Source organism: Equus caballus, chromosome 8 (assembly GCF_041296265.1).
Source record: "Equus caballus isolate H_3958 breed thoroughbred chromosome 8, TB-T2T, whole genome shotgun sequence".
Classification (NCBI taxonomy): Eukaryota; Metazoa; Chordata; class Mammalia; order Perissodactyla; family Equidae; genus Equus; species Equus caballus.
Window position 1 is genome coordinate 57,064,816 of NC_091691.1, and position 7,918 is coordinate 57,072,733.

Consider the following 7,918-nt stretch of genomic DNA (forward strand, 5'->3'; position numbering starts at 1 on the left):
CTTGCTTCAGGGGGCACCAAACTAAAGCATGGATGTAATAACAGCACGGGTTCTTGTCAGTTTGTCAACATCATTCTTTCTCCTCTAAACATGCCTGCCTTGTTCCACTCCATTTACTGGGCTACAATAGCAAGAGCATTTGTCTGCAGCCAGCATACATCAAATTTTCCCATAGACACCAATTCTTATAATCAGGACACAGGATTTATCAAATTTATTTCAGACTTTGAACTTGACTTTCATTAGGTCTGGCCTGATTTATTTTTAGTGCCTTGAACCACTGCTTACATCCACAGGAAAGCGTGTTGTAGTAAATTAGGCAGGTTTTATGGGGGGATTTAGACATTCTTGGGTTTGAGTCTTACTAGCTTGCTTTATGTTAATGTGGGGTGAGCTAAGTTTGAGTATCATAAACTCTGCACTAAGTTTCATTATCTGTACTCTGAGAATAATAATATGTATTTTGCAAGGCTTTTTGTAATGTATTTAAAGCAAGACACTCAGTGGCTAGCACAAAATAAATCCTTAACAAAAGCTAATTTTCCTTTACTGTTCACCCTAGCTCTGTGTGTAAACGCCCTCTTCTAATCTTCAAAGCATTTATAATATAGAATAGAAATGATGTCTATCAAGCTTAAAGGAGACAAAGCGAGTAGAGTGTTGATACACAGTAAGTGCTCAATACATTTCCGTCCCTTTTCCGTGTGGCACTATTTCTATCTGCTTTAAATTGTCAGACTTTCGAACAACAACTTTGTCTAGTCATTACTGGAGAGAAGAAAAGCATATTCTTTAATCAGACCTCAGTTCCAGCCATTTATTTTCTAGAGCAGCAATTCTCGCACATAATCCTTCAACCCTCATCACAGGTTCCTCTCATCACCTGGCTTGCTGCGATGACTGAGGTTTCTATCCCTTCACTCAAAAAGGATCAGTTTGGGAGGTTACCTCCCCGTAAGCGGGCAGTTCCATTTTCATGCCTTTCTGTCAGAAAGATGGGAGTGGAAAAAGAGAGTTGGCATGGAAGCCAGGGTGAAGCCACGGCTGGTCATGACACATTTCCTCGGACAGCAGTTGCTATTCAGTGCTCCGGCTTTTAGGAGAGTGGCCCGGACTCCAGAATTTCTAAATAGGATGGGCCAGTGGCTTACCAAGGCCAGAGCAGTGAGAGCAGTTCACCCACCTGCTGGCAATCATAAGGTGAATTGGCTGTAGGGAATTTAAAAACAGTAATAAAACTGATCAAAAGTTGGCCTGCTTTTTCTTTTTAGTCACCACATGGCAGCAATTGTAAATAATGTTAGTGTTAAAAATTCCTCTCTGAAAAATCTTTTATGAGACTACTGAATAATTACTGTAAGTACTCTTGATATTTTTATTACTTACCTTTTAATGAAGCTTGCATTGGCGTGGGAGTTAATTTGTTGCACAGTAGCCCGCATCCTCCGCACACGGGGACTCAGCTACATGCGTTCAGTTCACACCCTGTCTCGAAGCTTGTGCTACTTCTATCTTCTTGCATTTAAACATATTTGAAATAAACATGATAGCACAGACAGGATTATAAAGAAACAGAACTAGAGTCATTTCAATTCTCTAGTCGTGTGACTATTCATGTTTAAAATTTAAAACAGTGAAAGAAGAATGCAGACTGTAAAGTGTATTATTTTAAGTTCAGTGAGTACAAATTTTCGTTCATATGAGAAATGAATTTGTGTTATTTCATGATTTTGTTGAAAACAAATTTGTGGTATAGAAGAAAGGATATTAAAACATGACCCATTTTAGATATCAAATATCCCCTGGGATGACTTTAGAGTGACAGTCTGATGAGATGAGGTGGCTAGGAGTTTTATCTTTCATTAGCATTTACATAGCAGTTTGCATATTTTCATATAGATTGTATTTAACATATCAATAAAAATAACAATGTATTCTAAAATTACTTTTACAATTCACACGAGGAAATTTTTTTTTTTTTTTTTTTTGGTGAGGAAGATTGGCCTTGAGCTAACGTCTGTTGCCAATCTTCCTCTTTTTCCTGGAGGAAGATTGTCACTGAGCTAACAGCTGTTCCAGTCTTCCTCTATTTTGTATGTGGGACACCAGCACAGCATGCTGGATGAGCAGTGTGTAGGTCCGTGCTGGGGATCCCAACCCACCAACCCCAGGCTGCTGAAGCAGAGCACTTGAACTTAACCACTATGCACCAGCTGGCCCTACAAATACTTTTTAATACCAAAAAATGATAATGACAACATGAAATAGCATCTACATGTATGTGGGCACAATAATGATTTTCAATTTGGCATTAGGTCAATGACATGTACCAAAAGCATATCACATTTATTCTACTCTCAAAACAAACAAACAAACAAGGCTCAGGAACTGAAAAATTAGGGAAGTGCTTTTCTTCTGCTGTGTAGGAAGCAAAAGCCTCGCAGCACATTTAACCTTCAAATCCTCGCCTCTCGATTTACAGATGGAGCTGCAGCATCACTTGCTTTGCTATCATTACTAGTTTCCCCCGTTAAGTCTTTATCCAATCACATACGACAGAATTCATGGTCAAAATCACACTGGCGCATCCCATCTCGGGGAGGGAGGGGCATGAATAGACTGGGGACTCCCTCCCCCGTCTCGGCACATGCCTTCTCTTACCACTATCTGCTGCTGTATTCTTTGGGTTTTGAGGCTAGAATTTAGGACTATGCAATTCATTTTTGGGATCAAGAATAAAACCATGTTCCTTAGACACGGGTCTGTCGATGGCTAATCCAGAAAGTGGTTCTTTAAGAACAGAAGATACACGTGGCTTCCCGGGCAAAGAACAATGGAAGGCAGGGAAGCCAACTTGATATATTCACAATTTGTCAGTTCCAGCAGTTGTCTGACTCTTTCCATTTGTCTTTAGGGATCTGCTGGTCGTCTAACATGTCTTTCTGGGCCAGCTCATTTCCACACGTTAAGACTCAGACTCCTATCAATAAAGTCAGGATTGTCTGTTTATCTCCAGAAAGATCTCATGTAAACAGGATGGACTTTTACATTTTAGTGGTTTTTCAGAGATTCCCCTCAATACCGTGAAATTGCTTCTGGTACAGGGAAAGCAAACATTGTTACAAACTAAAGATATCTGGGTAATTTCCTTCTAGTGCTTTCTCCGTTATTGAATATATTTATAATTCCCTAAGCACAAACGTCCCCTCGCAGCCGCTCTTGTACATTCCTGCAAGAATTCCGAATGCCACGGTAGTGATTAAGATAATGTAAATGCATAAATAGCATAACGACTTCCCTTCACAAAGGAACAATAGCCAAATTTGCTTTCCACATAATGGTACTATTGAGTCCTATTTTTAAGAAATTCTGCTTAGGAATATTTTGAAGACAAGAAAATGAGTGCTTCTTGTTGGTTCACAACCTCGGGTGTTTGGTTTGTAACCTGGGTGAAATCTGAAACTGATCCCCTGAACATGGAGGGCAGGGAGAGACCCAAGAAAGAGGCAGACCACTCCAGATGCGTAGGTGGCAGGGTTAATAAGCAAGAGAACTTACACACAAGGCTTGTCTTGGGCGGCAGCAAAATTGGTAGACTTCCACATCGTCCAGCCAGAATCTTTCAAGTTTATAGACAGGGCTTAATGGGTTCAGTCACATATACCATCCAGATGGTCTCAACAACACACTGCTCTCTTGAGGCTGTGTCCTTGAAAGTGGCTCCCATTGTGGGAACAGTGGGCACAACACACATTCCAGGGACGGGGAGGGGGTGGGGTGCCCTGCATTGCCCGGGTCCAGCTGTTGGGTCAACTGGTGGTCACGTCTTCTCCATGACCTCCTTCGACACTTACAAAGTAATAGAAGGTTGAAAAATCATTTATGGTCATTATCATTAATGTTATTATTAGATGTCAATGTTTGGCATTGTTTTGAATGATTGGAAAGCGTTATTCTTATAAATATTACTCTTTTAAAGTGTCTATATGTTTCTTCAAACTAAAATGTTTACAGTGTAATAAAATTATTACAGTGCAACAGAATTTTTGAAAACCCCAAGGACTCCAGCTCTGTCAAATATCAGCATTTTCCCATATTTCCCATAGAGCAGGGCTCTGTGTATGGTGGTTAAGGGTCCAGACTTCAAAGTGATGCTCCCTGGATGCAATCCCTCTTCTACTACCTAAATAAGTTCCTTGCTGTAGAGCTTTGGGTAAGTTACTTAACCTCTCTGAGCTTCCGTTTCTCAAATGTAAAGTTAGCATAATAATATCTTATAGAGTTTTTATCACATTTAAATATATTGATACATGTAAAGAGTTTAGGGAAGTGCCTGGCATACAATAAATACTCAATATGTGTTTATTATAATAATTTCCTTAAGATTAAAAATGATAAAAAATTTGAGATACAGTTGAAGATACCTGAGTACCTCTACCCCACGCCCTATTTCCCCAGAGTAACGGTTAGCCTGGATTTATGTTTTTCATTTCTAGTCATGTTTTTATGTCATTACTACTACACACATAAAAAAAGTGTCATAAGTAATATCTATTTTTTTGTATTTTTCAACCTTTATATTAATGCTATTGTACTGTATATATGTTATATAAGTTTTCCTCCTCATTATTAATATTTAGACATGTTTTTATTAATTAATTTAATAACTACTCATTGTGTGAGTAGACCACTATTTATTGTCTAGTTGATGGGGCATTTAGATTGTTTCCAATTTTTTGTTTTTTTAAAGATTTTATTTTTTTTCCTTTTGCTCCTCAAAGCCCCCTGGTACATAGTTGTATGTATATTCTTCATTGTGGGTCCTTCTGGCTGTGGCACATGGGACACCGCCTCAGCGTGGTTTGACGAGCCGTGCCAGTCCGCGCCCAGGATTTGAACCAACGAAACACTGGGCCGCCTGCAGCCGAGGGCGCGAACTTAACCACTCAGCCACGGGACCAGCCCTGATTGTTTCCAATTTTTTTGCTGTTACAAGGATTCAGTGAACAATATAGCACAAATCTCCTTGTACACTTGTTCCTGAGTTTCTCTGGACTATATATCTAGAAGTTGTATGGCCAAATCAAAGGAAATGAACCATTTTTATTGGGTATCGCCAAATTGCTCTCCAAAACAGTTGTTCTAACTTAAGTGTCAACCAGCGGCGTGTGTAAGAACTCCCATGTGTTAAGACTCACTGATACTTGGTATTATCCGACTTTTTAATTTTTCCCAATCTGATTGGTATGACATAATTTCTTGTTTTGATTTGTCTATTTCTAGTTTCTAATTAGGTTAAACCTCTTTTCATGGGTTTATTGGGCACTTAGATTTCTGTTTCTGTGAATTTTCTGTTCATATTCTATGCCCACTTTTCTACTAGATTCTTGGTCTTTTCTTTTTTTATTGGTGTGTAGGAGTTTTATTTTGTTTGGTTAGTATGTTATAGACACAGATCCTTAGTTGGTTATGTGTCTTTAAAGGTCTTCAAGTCTGTGTGTTTCATTCATTTTGTTGGGTTTTCACTTCATTTATGGTAACTTCTTGAATAGTCTTGTTTTTCTCTAATTTAGTCAAATTTATCACTTTTCCTTTATGATTGTGATATTTTGTCTAAATTGTTTAAGAAAGTCTTTCTTACCCTGAGGTCCTAAAATAGTCTCCTTTATTTATTTTTTAAATTTTGAAGTTTTAAAGTTTGCTTTTCGTATTTATGGCCTTAATGAACTTGAAAAAATATACATATTTTCCATATGATGTGAGGTTGAAATCTAATTTTATTTTCCATGTGAATAAACGTATGTGCCAACGATGTATATTGAGTAGTTCATCCTTTCCCACACTGCTTTGTAATGCCATCTATGTCATATTTCAAGCTTCTTTACATGTCTGGGTCTGTTTCTTGGCTGTCTATGCTGTTCCATTGGTTTATTTATCTGTTCCTCTGCCAATACCACATAGTCTACTCCAGCTTTATAATATATCTTGCATATCTCCTCCCACTTCCCACAGCACACAATCTCTTCTCTTTAGACATTTGAAATTTTTAAATTTATATTCTTTGTCCTATACTTTTCCCTCTTAATTTTATGATAGCTTGTCCAGTTTACAAAAGACTATGTGGAAATTTTGAGCAAAATTGCTTTAAACCTAGAGGTTAATATGCACGAAATCACACGTGTAAAATTTGAATCTTCCACTCCCTAAATATGCAGTATCTTTCCAGATCTTCTTTTATGTCCTTCGATAACATTTTGCAATTTTCTCAAAAAAGTTCTTGTATCACTTTTGTTAGATTTGTTTCTAAGTTCTTTACGGTTTTTGTTGCTGTAATTGATTACATATTCCAGTATTCTAATGGAGCATAGGAATATCATCAACTTCTATATGTTGAATTTGGATATGACCTTTATATTTTGGTGAGTTAACTTATACATTTTATTAGTGTTTATTTTTTCTAATTCCTATGGATTTTCTTTGTAAATAATTATCTTTTGAGAAACAAACTGTACCTTTCTTTCCAATATTTATACTTATTTCTTTTTTGTCACCTATTTCATTGTCTCAGAAATCTATTACAATGTTTAACAGAAATGACTATAAGAGAAATCTTTATTTTCTTGACTCTTACTGGAATACTCCTAAAGTTTAACCATTATTTTATTAAAAACCTTTCCCTTTATATTAGTTTGATAATCATTTTTATTGTGAATGGATCTTGCTTTTGTGTTTCTAGTCCTTAACAATGTTATCTTCTTTTTAATCCTGATTATGTATATTTGACTTTTCTTGGTATTTTATATATCATTGCTATGTGTTTGGATCAGACAGGATTGTCTAAATGTGAAGTTACTATGTTCTCCTGTCTGATAGTTTCATAATCACGTTTTAAAAAAGAGAAAAATCGTAATCACCAAAAAAATCTGCCTGAGATATTAAAAAGTGGCTTTCAGAAAACCCCAGTCTAGCAAATTAATTGTGGTGGTGTCCAAAATCTTAGATGTTTACCACGGGCTATTTTATTTTTATAGCGTCGTGTTGAATTAGGCAAACATTTGAATTTGAGTCATCTTTCTCTAGAGGTATAGCTTTTATTGTTTCCTTGATAACAGGAAAATAATTTACTGAGTTACTAAAGATTTTTCCAACTGCTGAAGTTTTCATGGTCTACAGCAGGAGTTGGCAAACTTTTTCTGTAAAGAGCCAGATAGTAAATATTTTCAGCTTTGAGGACCATATGGTCTCTGTCACAATTACTCAACTCTTCCGCAGTAGCACAACCGTAGACAATACATAAATGAATGGATGTGGCTGCGTTCCAGTAAAACTCTATTTACAAAAACAAGCAGCAGCTGAATTTGGCCCACAGGCCATAGTTTGCCACCTCCTGATCTACAATCATCTTTAGAAGTGAATTCTAAGTTAGATGTTCAAGAATATAAATATAATCATAAAAAATATTAAATCCATGAATAAAAAATTAACTGTACTTAACTTTTCATAATTGATTAAGTTAAATAGAAAAATGAAATATTAATTCAAAAAGGTTTACCTGTTGTCAATATCTTTTCTGACTGTTAGACTCAAAATGAATAAGGCACATGCTCAGAAAATTATATGGATACATTTATTTTAACTTGGACATTGCTGATCAATAAATGTTAATTAGTCTATACTGTATAACTCATTAACGATACTAACAGTCATTACTATCTCAAGATTTACAAATGACAATTCTTTGGGGTACCATTCTATTAGAACCCAATGTAAAGTAACAGTTTTCCTTTGACACCTTAATTATTTAAAGATGTATGTCCCACTACTAGAGATGACACTAATAAGACCATGATAGAGAAAGCAGGAGGAATCTAAATTATACCAGAACATAGAAACTCCAATGTTAAAATATTTTTACATG